The 24,445-nt window shown below is 34.0% G+C and overlaps 1 pseudogene; it reads left to right on the top strand.

The window, feature by feature from the left end:
• The first annotated feature begins 8,014 nt into the window (after positions 1-8,014).
• LOC116129329 lies at positions 8,015-13,326 on the top strand (annotated as a pseudogene).
• Positions 13,327-24,445: the final 11,119 nt, after the last annotated feature.

Raw genomic sequence — 24,445 nt, 5'->3', positions numbered from 1 at the left:
CTGAACTGAAACCAATACGCAGTCTGCCAAGTGAATCACAGTGAACTGAACCCAACCAAAAAGAAAACTTAGCTGAGCTTCAAGCATAGCTAAGCAAACTGCTGAACTGAAACCAATTAAACTCATGCTTAGAGCTATCTCTACAGCAACTGATACTAATTTCAACAATCAGCAACTGACACCAACTTCAAACAAGAAAAACGCCATCTTTAAAGCAATAAACTGATCATCAACATCTTCAAAACAATAGACTGATCAGCAAGAAACACCAACTTCAAATTAATAAACTGATCAGTAACTAACACCACAGCAATTGATACTCTGANTTGCGTGGTACTACACATTAATGCTTTACTCTGCTCTCTATCTTTATGATTAATAGTGTTTGTGCTTGCTAAATTCATTATCTTAATGACATGCATGTATTTATCACTTATGATAATCTGTAGTAGTATCATAAATTTTCTCATTTTTTTATGATATTCGTTTAAGAGAGATGAACTATATATATTGTGATATACCATTAATTGCTGCAATTAACTCATTAAAACAAAATTTTGGCATAACTTTCATATGTTTATTTTTTGTAACCATATGTTTAAGACTACAAAATCTGGTCTACTTTTAGCGTCAGTCAATACCAATTGATATTGCAATAAAGATATATACATAAAGCTGGATAAATTAAATGAAGGCTCTACATGTATGCAAGATTAAAAAAAATTCTTTGAAAAGAACAGATTATAAAGCAACATATAATTCATTGAACCAACCACTCACCTGCATCCACGAATATTTGTTAGATAATAAAAAATTTATCATTTGATCTTGTGGTTGGTGTTGAGCCATAATACCTCAAATGAGAAGATAGAGAGCCAAGAGAGCCAGGGATGACTTGCTGACCATACGTAATTAGATCCAGCTAGCCTAAACCAAATGCCACCGAGCGGCAAGTCATTCCCGGCTCTAATCGTCTTTCTATCTCTACATACAAGATACTTTGACAAGTTGTACATTTCTTTAATCTCCTCATAATAAAGTTTCTACACAATGTAAACATATTTATAGGCCATGATTTTTGATGTTTAGGATTGCACATCTCATATATTCGGAGTGATCCAAATGAAAGAGGTTAGTTTACAATTTTCTCACTTGATTCTGAAGAAGTTGAGGCTCATCAACTCACCCTATGTACTTCTTATTATTCAGCGAGGCAGAGTGGATTGTCAATGGGAATTTATTCTCACACTGTCACACATGCTTATTATTATATTCTCAAGACAAAGAAATAAGATAAGGTTTTGACCAATGTTATGGCATCTATCCGTGTGGCCAAATTGGTTGATTTTCTTTTTAATTGCTGTAAAACCTTAAAGAAGAGAGGCGGAAATTCCAAAGAAAAGTCAAGTGAAGAGTATTTTCATTTCTTAAAAAATGAGTAAAAGTTACAGATGCAGCAGCTCATCTTTTATACTTGACGAGCTGAAGCAGATGATTCATAAGAGTAAAACGACATCGTGTCGTGTAAATGAAACAGAGAAAACAGGGGACAGTTTTCAAAGAGACCCTACACTTTCATATTACAACTGATTGACATTCCCCCATAAACCAAGCCACGGGTTTAATCAAAGGTTGACTGACATTCCCCCGTAGACTAAGCCACTTGTTTATTACTCATGTTTCTTTTACTTGCTTCAACATTCTTTGATCTGATCTGCACTAATCTGAACTGAAAAAAAAAAAAACCTCTGTTTTGAACTAAATTCAAAGCTCATAAAACTGCAAATGTGCAGACTGCATAGATCACTGTTGCAGTGTGAAAACACTTGTGATATAGCTGGCATTAAGAGTTGATTGAGTTCTTAAACAAAATTCAAAGACTGTGCAAACTAGAACAATCCAGTAATACTGAGCTGATCTCTACAACAACTAATACCAACTCCAACAACTAAGCACAGCAACTGAAACCAACTTAAACAGATGCTTATATTCTCAAATCAGCAAACTAAGCAAATCTCCAGTAAGAAAAAAAAAAACTGAGCACTCATCTGATTATATTCTCAAACCAACAAACTGCATTTGCATAGCTACTTGCATTTTCACAACTTCAGACCTGCACATCAATAGAGAACTCTTGCACACACACCAAACTTCATTTTCACAGAAAAAAATCCACAGCTTTTAGAACTATAATAGCTGCCTACATTTTTTACAACCTGTCAGAACTCACAAAACCAACTAAAATGCTACTTCCAGACCTCCAGAATTGCACTCACAAAACCTTCAGAACTGCATTCACAAAACCAACTAAACTGCTACTTCCAGACCTCCAGAATTGCAGAACTACACTCACAAAACAACACATACAGCAGATCACTTCCAGACCTCCATTTTTACAACTTCAGAATTGCATATGCATAGCTGCCTGCATTTTCATAACTAAACTGCTACACTATCATCTGATACAGCAAATGATACAGCAACTGAGTTTCAATTCTATTTCACCCACTGTCAGTTAACAGCAAGTTTTCAATTCTACTGCAACCACTGTCAGTTTACTTTTTAACTCCTGAAACTGAGAAATAGAGAGAGGCTTTGTTAAGACATCAGCTATTTGCAACTTAGATGGAACATATTGCACTAGAGCTTTCTTAGCTAACACTTGGTCCCTTATATAGTGTGCATCTATTTCTATATGCTTTGTTCTAGCATGAAAAACTAGATTGGCTGCTAAGGCTCCTGCACTCACATTATCACACCAAATTATGGGAATGGAGCTTATTTTCACATCTAATTCAGAGAAAAGACTGTCCAACCATGCCAACTCAGTTGATGTTTGTGCTAAAGCCTTATATTCAGCTTCAGTAGATGAAAGTGCAACCACCTATTGTTTGCGGGAACTCCATTGAACTAGATTAGGACCAAGATACACACAATACCCACTTGTGGATCTTCTGTCATCCAAGTTACTGCCCCAATCAGCATCCGCATAGCATTCAACACAAAGAAAGGTGGCTGGTTTGAAGATAAGACCATGGAATTTTGTACCTTGGATGTATCTCAACACATGTTTACAGGCCTGCCATTGAAGTTCTGTTGGGGCTTGAAGAAATTGGCTTAGTTTGTTAACCGTAAAACTAATGTCAGGCCTTGTTAATGTTAAGTATTGCAATGCTCCAATGGTGCTTCGATAAAGATTAGGCTCCTTAAACAACTCACTATCGCTCCTTAAACAACTCACTATCCCCAACAAACAGTTTAGTTCCGACAACCATAGGAGTTGAGCAAGAATGAGCATCTTGCATCTTTGTCTTAACAAGTAAATCTGTGATGTATTTGGACTGCCTCAAATGAATTCCCTCATCAGTCCTTGTAGCCTCTAAACCTAAGAAATAGGTAACTGATCCCAAGGTTTTTAATGCAAATTGATTGTTTAGATCATGAACCAATTTGGTAATAGAAGAGTTCTTGGATCCGGTAATCAAGATGTCATCAACATAAAGGACATACAAAACTTGACTTGCATCCTTGAGAATAAACAAACTAGAATCAGAAACTGAATTTTGGAAACCTTTTTCCAGCAAGGCTTGTTTTAATCTGTCAAACCAAGCTCTTGGAGCTTGTTTAAGGCCATATAATGCTTTATTAAGCTTGCAAACATGTAAAAGACATGTTGAACTCTCAAACCCAGCAGGTTGTTGCATGTAAACAGTCTCACTCAACATACCATTCAAGAATGCATTGTTGACATCAATTTGTTGTATGTCCCAACCATAAGAGACGACAAGTGTAAAGATAATACGAATGGTACAAGGTTTAATAACCGGGCTGAAAGTTTCAAAGTAATCTAGCCCGGGGGTTTGTTGAAATCCTTTGACCACCAACCTAGCTTTGTATTTTTGCAAAGTACCATCAGCATTGAACTTCGTTCTAAAAACCCACTTGTTACCAACAATGTTCATATCACAAGTTTTAGGAACAAGAGTCCAAGTGTTATTCCTTATAAGTGCATCAAATTCATCTTGCATAGCATTCTTCCAATCAACATTAGCCAAAGCTTCAGGTATAGTGGCAGGTTCTGGGTGTATGGTGGCTGATAATTTGGTTGACATCAGAACTGCTGTTGTTTGACCAGTAGACTTAGCTCGGGTTATCATGGGATGAATATTGAAAGGTTGTTTCTGGTTTTGTTGGTATGGTTGACTGTTATTAGTTGCTAAGGATACAGAATTTGGTTGTTGTTGGTGGTTATGACCTGATGTGGTAGGTAATGATGTTGATGATGGAACTTGAAAGTTTGATGGTGTTAAATTAACCACAAATGGACAAGAGGGCAATGTCTCTAAACTGGTTAATTGAGTTTTTAAAGAATGATCTGGTTTATAACTGGTGAAATCAACAACTACTGAACACTTGTTTTGAGCTTCAGAAACAGAACTATTTGATGGGGAATCTGATGTAGGAAAACTGGAACTGATTGATGGGGACTCTGATGTGTGAGAACTAGAAATTTCTTGTGTATTTTGTGGTTAAGATATGGACAAAAAAGGTAAGGCAGATTTAGTAGTCTGTAACGTGGGTGAGTCTTGTGAAATAGGTAAGGAGGTTTGTGAAACAGGTAAGTCATGAGACTCAAATTTTTCTGAAGGACAGATGACAGTGTTTGAGGTGTCTATTCTGTTGAAATCATTACTGCAAGGAGCAGTTACAGGACAGCCATGATGCGAGGGAGTTCTTTTACTGGAGCTATGATCAGTTGCAGAATGTTCAAAGACAAACGGAAAACTAGGGGCTGAAACTTCAGGACTGGTTAAACTCACTTGTTCTGAAGATGCTACAGATGAATTTAACTTAAGAGAGTTGGAACCAAAACCTTTATTGAAAGGAAACTCTGACTCATTAAAATGGACATTAGGAGTGATAAACAACTTACCTTCAGAATTAATACACCTATAACCTTTGTGTATAAGACTATAACCAACAAACACACATTTGGAAGAATGAAAACTGAGTTTATGTTTGTTAAAGTCTCTAAGATAAGGAAAACAGGTACAACCAAAGGTTTTAAGGGAAGAGTATACTGGTTTTGATCCAAACAAGACTTCATATGGTGACAGAAAATTCAACATAGCAGTAGGCATCCTATTTATAAGAAATACAGCTGTATCAAATCCAAACCACCAATAATGCAAGGGCATAGATGCATGAGCTAACAATGTAAGACCAGTTTCAGCAATGTGTCGATGTTTTCTCTCACTTCTCCCATTTTGTTGGTGAACATATGCACATGAATGTCTAAATTGTATACCAGCAGTAGTGAGGTAAGAAATTAAGCCTTTATATTCTCCTTCTTGGTCTGATTGCAAGCATTTAAGCTTGCAATTAAACTGCTTTTCGACTAGGTGATGGAATTTAATGAAAACAGATTGAACTTTAGCTTTTGTTCTTAAAAGGAATAACCAAGTGAAGCGACTATAGTCATCAATAAAATGAATATAATATCTATACCCTTCTAAGGAAGCAACTGGGGAGGGTCCCTAAACATCACTATGAACAATGTCAAGAGGCTGTGTTGCTCTAGAGTGAGATGTTGGGAAGTTATTTTTATGAAGTTTACCTATCTTACATGCATCACAAAATGGTATTTGGGACATACTGCCAGCAGGAACTTGCTGCAAATGAGACAAAATTTTGTGCAATGTCTCAACATGTGGATGCCCTAGTCTATTGTGCCAAAGAGATAGGTGATTCTCTTTATTATTACTAACTTGAAAAGCACAAGGTGTATTGTTTAACAAAGATTGATTTGTATTATTAAGCTCACAAGCATTATTGGTGTCTACAGACAGTATAGAGGGCAATGATGATATTGTTTTATTCAGATAAGGTATATTACATGAATGAGATGTTTGGCACAAATTTGAAACATCAGCTTCTGACTTACACCTATTTTGAGGGGACAATTTTGAGACAGCAGCTTCTGACTTACAACTATTATCAGAAGACTGTATATCAGTCCTGATACAATCTTTATTGACATAACTCGACCTATTTTCTTCTTGTAAAACAGAACCTAAAGATTGACTAGCAACTGCAGTAACATAGGACTGAGATACTGACTCAGATTGACTAATAGGAGCAACAACAAATGGTGGCAAGGAAGGAGAAGTATGCGATGATAGGCTAGAGGGTATTTGCAACTGATACAGGCCAGCCTTAAGTCCTCCCTACAGTAAAACTGTTCTGGAAGCTTTGTCTTTTACAGTACAATAATCAGAATCAAACTCAACAACTACATTATTATCTTTGGTAAGTTTGGAAATACTAAGCAAGTTTTTTGTAATTCTAGGTACACAAAGCACATTCTTTAAGTAAACACACTTAGATTTCAAAGAACTAGGAAGTAAAGCAAAACCAATATGAGAGATGTTGAGAGACTCACAGTTGCCTACTTGTAGTTGATCATTACCATCATAACTTTGGCTATTTGTTAACTGATTTGGATCTGATGCAACATGATCTGTTGCACCAGAATCCATATACCATGCAGGGTCAGGAGGTGTGTTTGAGGTGATGGTGGTGTGATAAACAGGTGTAGCTGAATGTGCAGCAAAGTAGGCTTGGCTTGGGGATGGCAATTGTGGACTTGGAACCTTGAAGCTTGGCTGTTGGGTTGAGTATGAAGAGTGCTTTTGCCGATCAATGAATTGATACTGTGGAGACTATGAATTATGACTCCCATGTTGTTGTGTATGAGAACCATATAGTTGATTCTTGGTGCCCAAAATGTTTCTAGATGGATTAGCACAGGTGCTGTCAGGATTAGACACAAAATCTTGAGAGAGGCCAGGAAAATGTTGCTGTGGTGATGATGCATTGAAATGGACTGAAACAGGAGCACCACCAGAGTAACCAGACATTGGAGCACCACCACCAGCAATTGGAGCACCACCACCAGCAATTGGAGCACCACCAGAATAACCCCCAGAATAACCAGACATTGGAGCACCACCAAAGTAACTAGAATTATTGAACTGAGGTGCAGAACCATTATAACTGGAATTGTAACGGTGATAGCATTGAATGGCCGTATGTCCTATTTTACCACATACTTGGCAAATTGGTTTACCTTTGCCAATGTTTCTGCCCCTTCCTTTACCATTACCGACATAGCCAAAAGGTCTATAGGAAGGAATATTGTACTAACTAAGCTGGTTTATAGCTTCAGGTAAGCTGTTTTGGTTCATCAATAATCCACCAGCAGTTAAGGGATAATTTTGGGAAGGTATAGGCAAGGCATTTTGCAGTGGTATCAATTGATTTGTTATCCCAAAATTTCCAGATCCAGTATTTCCAGAGGAACCTTTAGCAGAAATTGTAGAAACTGGTGCAGAGTTAGAAGTCAGAGACTTGTTCATGTTGGAACTAAGTGCAGCCATATTGACTGAGCAATTTGGAAAGTCAAGAGAATTGAATTTCTCAAGTCTTAGTTCGTACTTCTGCAGCATAAATTGAGCTTCCTATAGCGTAATGGAATCAAACTTGGATTCAATTCTGGATGTCAAATTCACCACAACTGCATCAAATTTGGGTCCCAAACCATCCAATACATACTGCAGTAAGTCTTCGCTAGAAACAACTAACCCACTGGCTGATAAACTTTTAGCAATCTCCTTTATTTTTTTTACATAATCTGCTATACTAAGGTTACCTTTGGGTGTTGTTTGAAGTAAGTTCTTAAGGTGTAAGGCTCTTGCTTTGGAGTCTGTAATGAATTCATGTTCTAGGGCAAACCAAATTTCAGAGGAAGAATGACATTTAGATATGGAACCAAACATTTCTTTTGAAATTGAGGCCAACAACCAACTCACTAGGAATTTGTCAGTCCTTTTCCATTGAATATAGGCAGGATTAATTTTTTCAGGCACCGAATCAATTTTTCCTTTATTATCACCTCTAATTTGAGCTATCTCATCCTCAATTTCCAAATCACAGATTAAGAGAGGTGAGGGACATGGAACTTTACCTAGAAGATGTTCTTCCAATTCATGAGATCCTACTGTCGATAGCACTTGGGAGCTCCAGAAACAGTAGTTATTTCTTGTAAGCTTTGGGTTTATGACTTGTAAATTTGAAGCAAGAGTTGAAGTCGTTCTAGTAGAAGCTTCCTTCAACATATCTTCAACGCTTTTAATCGATGAAGAGGTATTAGAAATTTTCGCCATTGACACAAGTCAAGAGCTCTGATACCATGTAAAACCTTAAAGAAGAGAGGCGGAAATTCCAAAGAAAAGTCAAGTGAATAGTATTTTCATTTCTTAAAAACTGAGTAAAAGTTACAGATGCAACAGCTCATCTTTTATACTTGATGAGCTGAAGCAGATGATTCATAAGAGTAAAACGACATCGTNTTATTCTCACACTGTCACACATGCTTATTATTATATTCTCAAGACAAAGAAATAAGATAAGGTTTTGACCAATGTTATGGCATCTATCCGTGTGGGCAAATTGGTTGTTTTTCTTTTTAATTGCTAGTACTTTAAATGTTCAAACTTTCTCTGTTTTTTATATGATTTTCTAGGCCCTAATTAAGACCATTCATTTGGAAAAGAACTATCCTAAATTAGACATATATTAAGCATATATTATTACCTCACTTTAAGCTGGCATTTTATCTTCAGAATCTTTTATTACTCTTTTTTCTTTTGTTTTGCAAAAGTATAGATCGTAAATATATTACAAACGAATTATAAAAAATATAACTTCTTAAAGGTATATATCATAGACATAGCTCAATTTCAGTAAAGGTTTAGAAACCTTTAAAAAAATCTTTTTACAAAATATAGGTAACCTAATTTCTTCCTTAAATAATGTATGTGTATAAGAGATTTCTCTTTAGCGTTTGAATACATGGCTGGATTTGGGAAAAACAATGATAAGATCTTACAACGTATTTTAACACACTTTTTTTTTTCCCTAAGAAAGACCACAAGCAATATTGCATTAAGGGAAGTTTGCGGGAGCTCTTATAACATATAGTAGTATTTTATTTGAAGGATAATTCTTAATTATTACGAGTAATTTTATTTACAAGTAATTTGGTGGTAAAGGTTTTTCTTTCAAATAAGATTCTTTTTCATTTTATTTATAAACTATAAATTGTTTTAGAAATGAGCTCTTTTACATGTATACATTCTTTACATGGAACTCAAACGTATTAGAAACTTTATTAGTATACATACTAGGGATCTTTAGAGAGTATATTCCATTTCTCACATAATAGAAGACATAAAATAGCCTATGGAATTAAGTTAAGTTGTTTGTTGCCTATAAAAATGATAATGCAAGTTGGTTTTAGATAATTCTTTGATATTGGTTTAAGTATATATATAATCATGCATATTCGAGTTAAGAGTGAAAGTTTTAATATTACTAAGTGAATTAAAACTTAAGCGGAATGGGTTGCTAAGATGATTTTAGTGTTCATTCTTCATCATTGCAAAACAACCAACCATGAAACAAAATAAAGAACACCAAGGGTTTTTACATGGTTTGACAAAATGCCTATATCCATAGGATCAAGTTTAGATGAAGTCAATCAAATATGGTAAACATTTATAGTTCAATTTTAAAGCCAAAGTTAAGCATCAGTTGCAACAACATTCCTTGTTTTGTAATGCTTCAAACTTAATCCTTTGGTCGAACTTCGAACTACCACAGCAAGCTCCATGTTCACAAGACCACTTGGTCAGCCTTGAGCTCCTTGCAAGGATCACAAGACCACAGATGTACTTCAGCTCCAAAAGCTTGAAATCTCATCAAGCATCACTAATGGAAACCTACGTTCCAACCATGAACAAATAAACAAAGTTTAAGCAAGGTATTTGTAAGCCTACCTAAGGCATATGAAACATGATTTAAAACAAAAGAAACCTCAATGAATTTTCAGAGTAATATCAAAGAAATAATTAGGCTTGAGAAGAATTGCATTGGAGGAGACGAATATATAAAAAAATTAGGTTCTAATGCAAGGGAACAGATGACCAAAAATATACTTTATGAATTCAACTTTATGAAAAAGTCTATTCCATTTCTTGGGACCACCTATCAAAGAGAATAAACTTTCTAGCACATTGTATATCAATTTGACACACACAAATATCTCATAAGAGAATAAGACAGTTCATTGAATTTTAGAAATACAACACATGTTACCCAAAATATCTGCCAGATACATTGTGATCACTTTGACTTAGAGGTGCTCACCCAATATAACAGATAAACAACATAATAGAAGGTGGTCACTTTAACACAAGGTTGTCATACTAGAAATTTAAACAAAATGATTGTGCAATATTCAAAGTAAAGTGTTAATACCATGACTAGTGTTACACCACTAGAATCATAAGAAAGAGTTTTATGAATTAATGGTTAGTATATAATTAAGGTGTTCATTTAGCACACAATAAGTTTATTAACGTTTCATATCATATAGAAATGGGTCAAGTGCAGTTTTTGTAGATTCAAAGTGCCTAAGTGACAATAACCCTACTGTTTAATAAAATGTACTATACAATTTTTATAATATTTTAAAAGAATTTAATATTTAAAGTGATCATTTATATGAACAAATGTAGTATTAAACTGTTGTTCTATAACAAAAATATATTCATCTTGAAATGAAAAGTACTTATCATGCTTTTCTCTTCTGATGCAGTTGTCAAGAGTTTAAAAATGGGTAATTAATATGTAAAGTTATGAGCAACTAGTTAGTTAATTAAATTGAAAGGAAAATTATGTATGGTAGGCAATATTGCAATCAACTAATTAGGTCTATTATTATAAAATTTAGTATAAAAACTGTAACTACTTCACTTCCAATTGCTCTAATATTCATCACTATAAATTAGAGACACCAATATTGTTTTTAAGTATATACTGGTCATAACTTTCTTACGAAAAAAAAGAAGAAAAAAGCTTAGTTGAAGAACCATGTCTTCTAGCAATCTCTTAATTTTTGTTACTCTTTCCATCTTTTTATTTATTCATGACGTTGTTTCGACAGATTATGGTTTAGCATTGAGCAAGTCTTTGTTATTCTGTGAGGCTCAAAGGTCTGGAAAGTTACCTCCTGACCAGAGAGTGACGTGGTGTGGAGATTCTGTCATTCTTGAAAGTGTTCTCACAGTTATTTTTGTAATATATTAAAATTTTAGGGACTAATTGAGATTTTTTTAAATATTTTGGTTGCTGAATTCACCGGTCCAACTGACCGATTGAACAGGTCAACCCGAGAATTGAGCCCTTGATTGGGTCAAAGCCCAATCCGGTTTTCAAAACCTAGCTCAAAATTTGAATTATGACTTACATTTAAAAAACTAATTCAGATTCCCGATTAATATAAAATTTATATAAAGTTTTTCAACATCAAAAGCAAAGGATATAATAAATTCTCTGAAAACGTTTAGTTGAAATGGGTTGAAACGTTTTTAAAACAGTTTTCGGATATAATAATTAAAAACAAAAATATTTTTTATTTATATTTTTCTTCTCAATTTTCAGTAATTTTTAATTCTAAAAATAGTTTCTATATATTATATCAAACATATTATAAGATTTGAAACATATTGAGATGCAAGTCAATTTCTTTTGAATTATATCTTAATTTTCAAAGAATTATTTTCGGATTACAAACCACACTCTGGTATCATACATATTTGTTTTCCCCAAGTATATCATTTCTAATATCAACACATATGAATATAAGATCGATCTTGTGGGTGGCTACTACGACACTGGGGACAACGTAAAGTTTGGATTTCCAATGGCATTCACAGTCACAATGCTATCATGGAGCACAATCGAATTTAAAGCCAAACTTGCAGCAAAGAACCAGTTTCGAAGCGCCTTGAGTGCCATCGAATGGGGCACAACCTATTTTCTTAAAGCACATCCAAAACCAGACGTGCTTTACGGTCAAGTTGGCGATGGCGATTCTGATCATGCATGTTGGCAAAGACCAAGAGACATGACCACGCTTAGAACTGCATTTAAGATTGATGCTAGCATCCAGGAGCTGATCTTGCTACTGAAATTGCTGCTGCTTTGGCTTCTGCTTCCATTGCTTTCAAGAATCTTGATCATAAATATTCTGAGACACTTGTAACCCATGCAAAAGAGCTCTTTGAATTGGCTCGAAATAATCTAGGTTTGTACCAAAATAGCATACCCGGGGCTGGAAACTTTTACTCTAGCAGTGGATCTGAGGTAAGAATTCTAATTAGATGTGTAATACGTTATTTAGATTAAAGGGCTATTATCATCGATCTCGTCGGAGGTTTCAGGTCTTTTGCAGTGGGAGGTCAGTGTATTAGAATATATAAATGAGATCTCACCCCACGTTTCATGAATTTATCATCGACGAAGTGAGACGAGTGACTAAAGATGAAATCCAATGGGAGGTCATTGAGGATTTTCGATACACATGGGGTGTCACTAACAAAACCTAAAACCTCTAGGGAGGTCATTAACAATACCCCTAAATCAAACTATAACAACTAACGCCATGCAATTTCTCAACTCTTGTAGGATGAATTGTTATGGGCTGCTACATGGCTTCAACGGGCTACAAAGGACAAAAATTAACTAAATTTCATAGGAAATTTTACTAACACTGGTGGAAAAAGAACCTCCTCCTCATGGGGTGACAAGTTTCTTGGTGCACAAGTCCTAGCTTCCAAGCTTGTTTTCAAGGGCAAAGCTTCGAATTCAGGGAGATGGGCTGAGTACAAGAGCCAAGCTGAGCAATTCATATGTTCATGTGTTCAAAACGACGTTATAAAGAAGACTTTAGGGGGCTTGTTATGGTTTATGCCTTGGAACAGCCTTCAACAACCGCAACTTTCATTGCCACCGTGTACTCCAACTATTTAAAAGCTACAGATTCCACCCTCAAATGTACTAGTGGCAATGTCCAACCCACTGATTTAATGGCCCTGACCCGTTTATAGGCATACTATATTTTAGGTGAAAACCCAATGGGGATGCGCTACATGGTTGGGTTTGGGTCAAAGTATCCTACTCAACCCCATCATAGAGCAACTTCTATTGCATCAATTAAGAAGGATCCTGCACCTGTGCGTTACCAAGGTGGGTTTGGTTCGTGGTTCGATAAAAATGAGCCTAACCCAAATGTTTTGAAGGGTGCAATAGTGGGAGGTCCGGATGAAATGATAAGCTTTCAGATTCTAGGTCCGACTACCAAGTGAAACCACAACTGTAACTCCTGCACCTTTAGTTGGTGTATTTGCTAGCCTTGCTTAAACTGCAGTACATTCACTAGCTTCTTAGTTCTCTTGTTATGAAAAATTGCAAGTTATTATAAATCAAATGATAAGTTACAAAATGGTCAATTATAAATGTTGAGAAGGTCATTTTACTATCATTGGATCGGTAATGATGCCAATTAATCGGTACAAAATGTTTAGGCTTGCAATGATAAACAATTAAACCGTTTATCACATTAAACATCAGTGTTGATAGCTATCTTTTTACGAAAACACCCACAGTTGCCACAAATCACTTTCAAGCAAAATCAAGTCATTTCAATTGCCATAACAGCACTATAGCACTTTCAAATGTTTTTTTTTTTTTTTTGAAAAAAAAAAAGAAAAAAAAATGATTCATTCACCCAAGATGTAGGGGCGTCTTGGTGGGAGGACTTGTTTGGGATGTACCCTAGGCAGTTTTACGAAAAAGCATTCAACCATTAAGTAAAATCTATTTGTAGATTGATTAAACATTATATTTTAACAATATTTAAGCTTTATTTAACTTTCTTTTTTTCATCAAACTCTTAGGGTTTGCTTAGGAGTTTTATGGTAGCGGTTATGAGGGTAAACCATTGTAGCGGTTATGAGGGTAAACCACCGTAGCGGTTTTAAAATGTTTTTAATAGCGGTTTTTAAAACACCCAACCTGTGCTTGGGAGTTTATTTTTCAGCGGTTCTGGCAGTTTTTCAAAATGATAAATTTACATATATGCCCATAAAAATACCCCAACTTTAACCAGTACTTGGGAGTTTTTTTTTTTCAATTACCAACACTTAGTATCAAAGTTCTTTCCAAGTTCAATTTATTTGTAAGTTCTTTCATTGTATATTATTTAATTTATTTGTATGTTCTCACTAAAATATGTAATTTAGTTTATGACATTCGTTATGTTGGCACTATTAGTATACTTGGTAATTTGACTTCCACTCAACAACAAGATTTGTTGAAAATATATGCAAAAGAAGCCAAATTGAGCTTCCCACATTACCAATGAGTTTGGGTTTTTCATTGAATAACCCAATTCATATCCAAGAACAGAAAACTATGAAAGAGAACTGTTCAAAAAAATAAATTATTTGAATATAAGCAACCAAAATTGAAGCAAAAATTTCAAGAATTATCACATGTTTAAGGAGATAGAGTTGCATTTTTAACTGCCTCAAGCAAAGAGACTATTTTCTACCAAAACATACTCTGCCCAGCATCAATAACAACGTGGTTTCTTATCTTCACTAGAATAGAGTAGATTTTTTCATAAGAAATTCATAGGATGCAAAAACTGCACTTATTAGCATTGTGTAAACCTTGTCCCATGCCTGCCTATTTTGAGGGATAAAAATAAATAGTCTGGGTAGGTGTAACAATCAGAGATGATGGTACCATTTCAACACAACCATGGAGGCAATAGTACCATTAACTACAATCTCTTCAATAAATCTGCAAGTGAACTGTTGAAAGCACAAAACCTCAAATGTGATTAATTTTATCACCAACTGAAAACCTAATTAAAAAGAATAACCTATTGCAAATCTAGGGCAAATCAATTAAGAAAAACAAAGGATCCTTCCCTCATTTATGCATGGCATGGTAAACCCAAACAAAAAATGAGAGAGAAACAGACCTTGTTGAGAGAATTGAAGAAGCTAGAGAAGGAAGAATCAAAGGAAGAAATGTCAGTCTTTTCCTTTGCCCCTCTATTATGTGACTTTTTTTTTAGCAGCAAAGGGATTATTGTATATCCCGGAATAATAGTGGAAAGGGGTTTTTTTGGGATAAAATTTTTAAACTAGCCAAAACACTCCGATTTGGGGTGTTTTATAAACCCCTAAAAAATACACTACATTGGTTTTGGGGGGTTTTTAAACCAGTCAAAACCAGTCCATAAAAAATCTGGCAAGTAATAGTTTTAGAACACCTCAAAACCAGTCTAATTAAAAAACCTCCCAAAACCAGTCTAATTAAAAAACCTCCCAAAACCAGTGAAAAAAAAACTCCCAAGTAGACCCTCAGGCGCTAATGCATGTATATTTGACATTTCTTTTGAAAGGTTTAACTTGTGGATTGATTTTGGGGAAGACAATGATAAAATCTTATAATGTATTTCAACTCATATTTTTTCCATTGTTTTGTTGATGAAGGACCACAAGCAATATTGCCTTCAAGAAAGTTTGTGGGAGCTCTTGTCACATGTAGGAATATTTAATTTGAAAGATAATCTTTATTTACAGGTAATTTGGTGGTAAAGGTTTTTCTTTCAAATATGATTCTTTTTCATTTTATTCATAAACTATAAATTGTTTTAGAAAGGAGCTCTTTTACATATATGCAATCTTTACATGCAACTCAAACGTATTAGAAACTTTATTATTATACCCATATGATTGTCTATAACCTATAAATGTAATGCTATTTGTGCTTGACTCAATAACTTCACAACACATTGATTGAAAAGTAATTTTAAAACATTTGTCACACAATTGACTAATACTCAACAAATTATGCTTCAATCCATCTGCAAGAAACACATCATTTGTAGTTAGAGACTTGTTACCAATAGAGTCAATGTCAATGACTCTTCCTTTTGAGTTGTCACTGAAGCTAATATTTCCTCCATCCTCTGGCTTGAATGTGGTGAACAAGCTCTTATCTCCCACCATATGTCTTGAGCATCCACTATCAAGGTACAACTTGTTTGTTCTTTGCTTCTAGAGATACCTACAAAATAAATTTTTTTATGCACTTTTTTGTACCCAAATAGTCTTGGGTTCAAGGGAGTTAGTCTTAAGCATTCCCTTAGGAATCCAGACCCTTTTTACCACAATTGGTATGCCCTTCCTAATAAGACTTGTGTGTGTGCTAAGACCAAGGTATTTGCAATAACCACATTTTCTATGAAGTGATTTGAGTTAATGGAAGGTTTATATGATTTATTGTGGCTATGTCTACAACGATTTTGGATTTGCTTATAATGATCAAATTATAGCTGGTCTTGTGTTTCCACTTTTCTTGTCATTTTAGATAAAATTTTAAAATATTGGATTTTTTGTTATTTAAATCATGTATTTCCCTCACTTGTAGTGATTTATCATTCAATGAATGATTGAAAAACGATTCACTAATCCAATTAGAATGTTTCAGACTTTGTACATAAGCAAAACATTCAAAGTCGTACTTACCTTTTACCTTACTCTTTCTACCCATCGAGAGGATTCCTCCTATAAACCAGTAATTTGATTCTAGTAAAATTATTTTAGTAAATAGTAGAATCGTGGATGGGGAACTATAATAGTGACCCACTAAATTTTATTGTAGAAATTTTCGACATCAACGAATGGACCATGCAAATTAGAAATACCTTTCTTCAATAAAGGAAGAGATTACTCGATTCATTTTTGTATCGTTCATGATATATATAATAACTCGGGCATCCACTTCGAATGCTGTTTTTCATTAAAAAACTTATTGTAACCCAAACCTTCTTTTTAAAAGCATATCTTTGTGAAGCAAGCATTTCATCTAATCTCTTGCTTCCCAAAGTGAATTTGTTTAAAATTCCTTTAGTGTTTTTAAGCTCCTTTTTTAAACTAATGTTTTTCTTGTTGAGTGTTTTCAAAATACGATTTTAAAACATCAATTTCTTTGATAAGGAGGTTTTCTCAAAGACACACAATCAAAATCCTTCTTGAGTTTCTCGTCATCACTCAAGGGTTTTTTAATGCTCATTTTTCAAATGACATGCTTGTATCTTTAAAACATGGTTTCTTGAAGAAACCTTTTTAAATTCTTCCATTACAAACTCAAATGCATATTGTAATTTATCAAAGGTAAGATCTTTAGAGTCATTTACTTCAGATTCAAATTCTTCTTCCAAGTCGCATTCCTTTGCCATGAGACAAAGGTTGACTTTCTCCTCATTTGAGCCGCTTTTATTGCTGGAGTCATCACTTCCACATCATGTTGCTTTAGCACTTTCTTCTTGTATATCTTGTCCTTTCTATCTTTCTTCTTCCATTTTAATTGAGGACACTCTTGTCTAATGTGGCCAGACTTCTTGCCTTCATGACAAATGATTTCCGATTTTTCCCTTTCTCCAACATTTCTTGCTCTAAACTTCTGAAAATTTCTTCCTTTAAACTTCCTTTTCTTAGCAAGGAATTTGGTAAATCTCTTTATCTCTTCTTCTTCAATAGAGGAATCACTTTCCTCCTCTTCTTTAGTCGCCTTAAGGGCAATTGATAATCCTAGGATTATACTATTTTCTTTATGATTTTTGTAGGATTTCGGATACTTCTTATGAGTTTTGTGCCTGAATTATTACTTAATTTTGCATATTTTACGTTTCAGGCCAATATATGCAGTTGGAGCAAAACCGAGCAAAAATGAGTTTCTAGACTTGGAATTGAGTGAAATACAAAAGATTGGGGGAATTCTAATGCTGATTGAAAGCATCCTTGGAGTTTGTTCCTGTTGGGGATCATGAATATCGAAGATTCAAGTGAAGAAGCAAGCAGATGACAGTTCCATAAATTCAGCAAAGAAGATCAGGAGTTCGCCGCGACAAGCTAGACTTTGGACTCATGGGTCAACCAAATTCAAGTCGATGTCACGGTGAGGCTTTTTCTTCACCCCGGTGAAAACTGCATTTTTTAGTTTTGTTTAAACACTGCATTTTTCTATTATTGTATTAGTTCCTAGGGTTTTGGCCAACTATTTAAGAGTGAGTTAGCTCATTTTGAGGGGGAACTTGACATTTTGGAAAAGAGGGAGAGGAGAAGAAGATTTGAAGAGTTGGATCTCCAAAATTAGAGATGTTTCTTTTCCCTTTCTTGTTTTTAGGATGTTGAACTCTGTTTTTGTTATGTATTTGATGTTTATCTACATTTTGAACATGAACTAACTTGTTTTTGGGTTAGGGTTTTGATGGATCTTTGTTTATAATGGTTTGATCTATAATATTTTGTTGTCTTTGAGTTCTATTGTATGGATTAAGTGTTTATCTTTGTTCTTAATGCATTTGATTATTGGGTTTTTGAACAAATGAATGTTGAGCATGATGAGACTAAGAAGTGATTTATGCATTAGCTTCTTGAGGTAAACACCATAGATTGAGCGAAAACTAGAGATAGATAAACGTGATCTATGAAATCTTTATGGGATTCGACGTGCTTAAGGGACTTTGAACTATTAAATTTCATTTTGTTGGGTGTAGAGGTTTAATAGGGATAAGTAGTAATTTATAGCCTGAGAAGGTATATTTTACAATCTAGGGAGTCTGATTTGTAATCCGTGCATGTGAACTTGAAGATGATAGGATTAATAGGTTGAATCAGAGTAACTTAGTGAAATCGAAACCCTAACTTCTCTTATTGAATTGATTTTCGTTATTGCTTTTATTGTGTAATTTTAGTTATCTCTTTTGTTTTGTTCTAATTTAGTTTTTAGTAGCTCCCATAAATCCAAATTTTTGTGTTCTTCAATTAGTTATAGAATTAGGAAAATCAGTACTTAGCACCCAATTCTCGAGTGAACGATACTCAATTCATCACTTTATTACTTTTTGCGACTAGTACACTTGCTAAATATGCATGTTTGTGAAAGCACGCATTAGCAGTCTCCCTCTTTAGTTTGTTCTCTTCCTTCTTGAGTTTTCTCTTCATCTCATAGGTTAACAAGCTTTCAATCAAGTCCTCCATTTGCATCTTAGTTAGATTCCTGGATTCTTCAATGGTTATGACCTTTATTGTTTAGCTCTCCGGTAAAGATCATAGTACTTTATTCACCAAGTTAAGTGTCTCGAATCTCTTTCCAAGGCCTTTGAGATCATTCACTAGGTTTGAGAATCTTTTATACATGTCGGTGATGCTTTCTCCACTCTTCATCTTAAACAATTCATACTCTTGGAATAACATCTCTATTTTTTATTCTGTCACTTGACTTGTTCCCTCATTACTTGTTTGAGGAATTTCCCAAGATTTTTTTGCTATTTCACAAGTCAAAATTCTTCCAAGCTCTGTAGAGTTGATAAGAATTCATAATATCTATATATTTTTTATATTTCCTCATGTTTTAATGGTTATAAATGCTTAAATCTTGGATTTCGATTATGCTTCGTATTTTGTGGAGTAGATTGAGGAGTTAAATCAAATTGAATTCAAAATCAAGAGATTTGGAGAGGAAAAATCAGAGCTCAAAAAGATATACATTCTAGAAGCGGTTTTTGCTTAAAGCGTGGGCACGTCCTGTTTTCCCAGAATGTTCACAGAAGCCGTCAGAAGATAAAGTGTGGGCGCGCCTTACTAGATCTGAGGTTTTGACCTACGGTTACGAATTTGCTGGAGAAAAAGGATATGTATGACAGCTGGAAAGATGTAGTTACCCATTCTTATCGCTAGGATTTGCCAAGACTCCCTATTAAGGTAGGATTTGCTTCCTTATCTAAATAGGGTAACTATTATTAGATGGAGTAACTATTATAAATAGGGAGGGATCTCTCATAGAACACACAGATTATTCACAAGAAAAAAAATCCTCTTTTCTTTTCTTTAGGCGTTTTTTTAATTATGAGTAGCTAAATACTTTTCTTCCAGTTGAAAGATAATTGAAGTTTTAGTTCTTCAAGAATTGTGAGATCTAAATAATTTTCAGTGTTCTTTTATTTCTTCACTATTTATTTATCTTCTATATTTATTAAAAATTATTGTTTTGATTGATTGATGCAAGGGGCCCATTGTTCAATTATCAGGTTAATAAATTACCATTTAGAACTTTAAATCTGTAATTGTTTAAATGTTCTAATATTAGTGGTAAAATAACATAGTTGATTATAGAGAGATTTTCGACTTATGTTATGAAGATATATAATCTAGTCTAAATGAGTGAAGCTTGTGTATTTGTTGGGTAGAATTGGTAGTCTCTCTAATTATTAATGCTGTCGATAGATTAAATCCTAAGAGCTTATTTAGGGTTGTTTATTAACAAGTAATCAAAGAGCTTGTTTTGGTTATCAAGAAAGTAAGGAGAGATAGGTTGTTAGAGCTTGTTAATAACCATAACCAATTTAGTGAAGAATAGAAAATTTTATTCTTGTATCTGTGATCAATTCTCTAAACCAATTCTAAAATTATACATTTGGTTGGATATTTGCCTGATATTGATTTCTCCTTAATTTTTAGTTGATTATAATTGCTTCCTTTTTATTTCACTTCGAAATTTCAAAACCCCCATTTTCTTTGCTTTAATTTTCATTAAAATAAATCTACCAAATCTCTGTGGATACGACCTTGCTCATCACTGTTACAATTTGTATTTTTTTTAGAGTGAGAATTTTATTATTTGTTGGATTCGACACCCACCAAGAGTCAAGAGAACAAAAAAGAATGTTAAGAGCTTTATCATTTAAACGGAGTTTCTTTTCATCATCAACTGTGTACTCATCTTCCTTTTTAAGAGGATTTATTCTAGGATCAATGGGAACAAAGTTCCTTTGCTTTACTATCTTCCATGAATTATAATTTGTGGACCTAATGTGTAGTCTCATTCTAATCTTCCATTGTGTGTAGTTTACACCACAAAACAATGAGGGTCTAATAGTGCAATGACCCTCACCAAAGAGAGGTGTTGATGTGCTTGCCATATCTAGATTTTCTAAATCTTAAAATCGTTACATTCTCTCATGAGGATTAATGTAGAATTAAAATTCTAATTACCACAATTCTTTCAAACAAGTAATAACAACAAATGAAAGCATTAAATGTGCATGAACAATTAAATGAGTTGAGAGAAGAGAGATGCTTAGTGATTTATAGTGGTTCGTGTTAGGAATTAGGGAAAATCACACAGCAGAAATAAAATAAAATTTCCAATTCCTCAAGCCCAAAATTAGGGTTAAATCATGTATATTTATTTGAAATTAAAACCCATATAAGGTTAGAATGAGTTATACCTCTGATGATGACTCATTCCCTTTAATTGATTGAGTTCTTTGCAAACTGAGTCAAGAATAGACACGAACTCACGAAGTGCACACGAAAGTAATCCCAAGATAGCCAAGAATTGATTGATTGCTAGATCAATCTTTGCAACTATGGTTAGAGAGATGGAAGGGGCGACTAGGGCTATAGAGTGAATAAAAAGAGCTTATTTTATTTCACTGACACATCTCTTTATATACTCCTAGGGTTTAAGTGTGTTTACTTGGATACACACACTAAACTCCATTCCATTTAGGAATAGGACACAAGCTATTCCAAAAATAAATTAGCTTTAAATGAGTATTTTATTTTAAACTAAATTTTGTAATTTTGCTATTTCAATTTCAAAAATAAATTGGCATGAGCAACAACCCCACAATTAAATAAATTTTCATTCATTTAATTACACAGCAAAATTACAAAAATACCCTTGGCATCATAAAGACCAAAATACCCTTTCATTGAAAAACCATAAATTGCCATTCCTAACTCGATTTATTAAACATATCATAATTGTCATCACCAAATTCCAAAATTATGCAAAGACACAATTTTGGAATCATGACAATTCACTTCATAAGTCCCTAAAGCTTTAAAACTTTATATTTTGGGATTTCAACTTTCTTATGTGTGTGACCCGTAGGCTCCCTATTATACTGGTAGTGAATAATATCATGATCGACCACCAATCAATCCTCTCATTATTCACAGACCAAGATTGACATCTAGCAGTGCATCATGACCACTGAACAGATGAAGATTCAAAGAAGAGTGTTACATGTCAATGGTAAGGTTACTGTGCAATCGAATCCCTTTCATCATCTATTATCTCAACAAGGTTGAGGCACAGAAATAGTGTCAATCTCATATTTTATCCTTGATATATTGGTATTTGGTTACTAGATCAACGACCAAACTAAAAATTTGATTAAGCGACAACTCAATCCAATAGTGGCCATATATTCATGCTCGTTGCCATTTAACCAAACTAAGCAATGAGATAACATCTCTTGTACCCATGAGTGATGAATCTTTTGTTGATCCACCATAGCCATGATGTACTTCTTAATACAGTCAATCACCACCGTATTGATAATCTTAAATAGGATTATGTTAGGCTAATGTTAAACTATACCAATAGATACATGTGATGCTCTGATGATCTTAAGTCTAAGAATCACATGCACCACCATTCGTTAGAGGATTTATTCCATAGACAGTATGGTTACCATCTATATGGAATCCTCTAGTGGATCAGTCTAGTGAACTTGCTTACAGCAAACACCCATGTGTTACACCAAGTTGTTAACAATCAACCTTGACATGTGAAAGTCGTCACTGCCTCTTAACAAGGTTGTTCAACACTATGATAACCTTATTGTATTATTTGTACCCTTGATTAGAATAATACTAAGGTTGTAGATGTTTCTAGAATAGCCACCATATGTGATCATAAGGTCCCCACAATCGAGATTTAAAACACTCGATACCCTCGTCATGATTCTACCATCCTAAGGATATTTATCAAGACATATAATATGAAATACATGATATAGAGAAAAATATATTTTATTGATATAAACATGATTTAGAAAGAATCAATATTATAACAATTTGATTGGCTCTAGGGTACCTACTGTAATAGTTTGGAGCTTTGATCAAGAGTCTTCTACATCCATTTCTTCAAGGCAACGTCCTTGAAATTCCATTAGATTCGGATTTTGCCAATACAATAGATTTACAGGATTTCACCTCTAGATTTATAGGATTTCACCTAAAAGGATATAAAAAAATATTGTTGTGAATGATTGCCTCTAAGTTAGGCTAATATACATAATGGATTACAAGTTTCTCTCAAAGAATATAAAGGATGAGTATAGTGAGAGAATAAAATGATGTTCAAGATTGAGCTCTAGGGTTTGCAAGATTGATTCAATATGATAAAACTATTCTCTTCTTCTTGTTATTTGAAAAATCTTGCCTTCATATATCTTGAACAACTAGGAAGCCAAAAAGAGTTGTCGCATAATTTTACAAAAAATCTACAGACTTCTACAAAGTGAAAATTTGCTACAGATTTGCAGAGGAACATACATTTCTATATCGTGAACGATCGTTCATAACACAAATGGTCATATTTATTTGAAATTTGAATTTGGTCCTAGTCGTTCATATTCTGGCAATGGGTGTTCATTCCATTTGAACGGGCGTTCCTTTACTGCGAACAGTTGTTCCTTCCTAGATCACTTGAAGTCCAAAAATTCTAGAACAATGAACGACTTGTTGGAATGATGTCGTTACTACTTAGAATGGCTTGATCATACATTGGAACATGTGCTCTTTAATCGCGAACGATCATTTGTATCTGACACTTCAATTTTCCAAAATCTTGACTTGAGATCGAACAGTCGTTCCTTCCCATGGAACAAGCGTTCTTCCACAAGCATTCAAGAAGTGTCAAAATTACTCACAATATTTAAATTCTTAATTATTTTGAGTAATTTTATTTAGAAGTTATTTTGAGTAATTTTCAGATAGGATTTATTTTTTTATTTATAAATTGTAACTCTATAAGGTGTTTTAGAAAGAAGCACTTTTTCTTTTTCATATATATATTCTTTATATACAAATTAACTTGTTTAAAATCTTCAGGCATCGATAAACAGTTAAGCATTATTGTATTAGAAATAAGTGTTGATAGCTAGGATTTTTTAAATAAGCAATGATTCCCATGGAATTACTTTCAAGCCAAAAATAATACCAAATTAACATTGAATATGATGAGCCATTTCATTGCCATGACAATACTGTAGTAGTTTTAGAAATTAAAAGAAAAAAAAGATTTATTTCCAAAATCCTTGTGTTTAGATTTGTAAGATAAATAATCCAGAGAGTTTGTGCCTGAAACCAACAATAGTACTTTTATTAAAAAAATATGAGAAAATTGAACTTGCATCAATCACACACACAATATATATATATATGACAATCCTGTTTTTTCGTAGTGTTTTTGCATCATATTTCAATAGGATTTAGAGTACTTCTCATCCATTTTGAGCTTAATTGAATAGTAATTCCTTGTATTTGTCCACTTTGCAGTCCCTGAGAGTTTTGGAGCAAAAATAGTGATTTTAAGCTTT

The sequence above is a fragment of the Pistacia vera genome, unplaced genomic scaffold, assembly GCF_008641045.1.
Source record: "Pistacia vera cultivar Batoury unplaced genomic scaffold, PisVer_v2 Contig210, whole genome shotgun sequence".
Classification (NCBI taxonomy): domain Eukaryota; kingdom Viridiplantae; phylum Streptophyta; class Magnoliopsida; order Sapindales; family Anacardiaceae; genus Pistacia; species Pistacia vera.
Note: the sequence above shows the minus strand (reverse complement) of the source record. Positions and strands in the feature narration are given on the sequence as shown.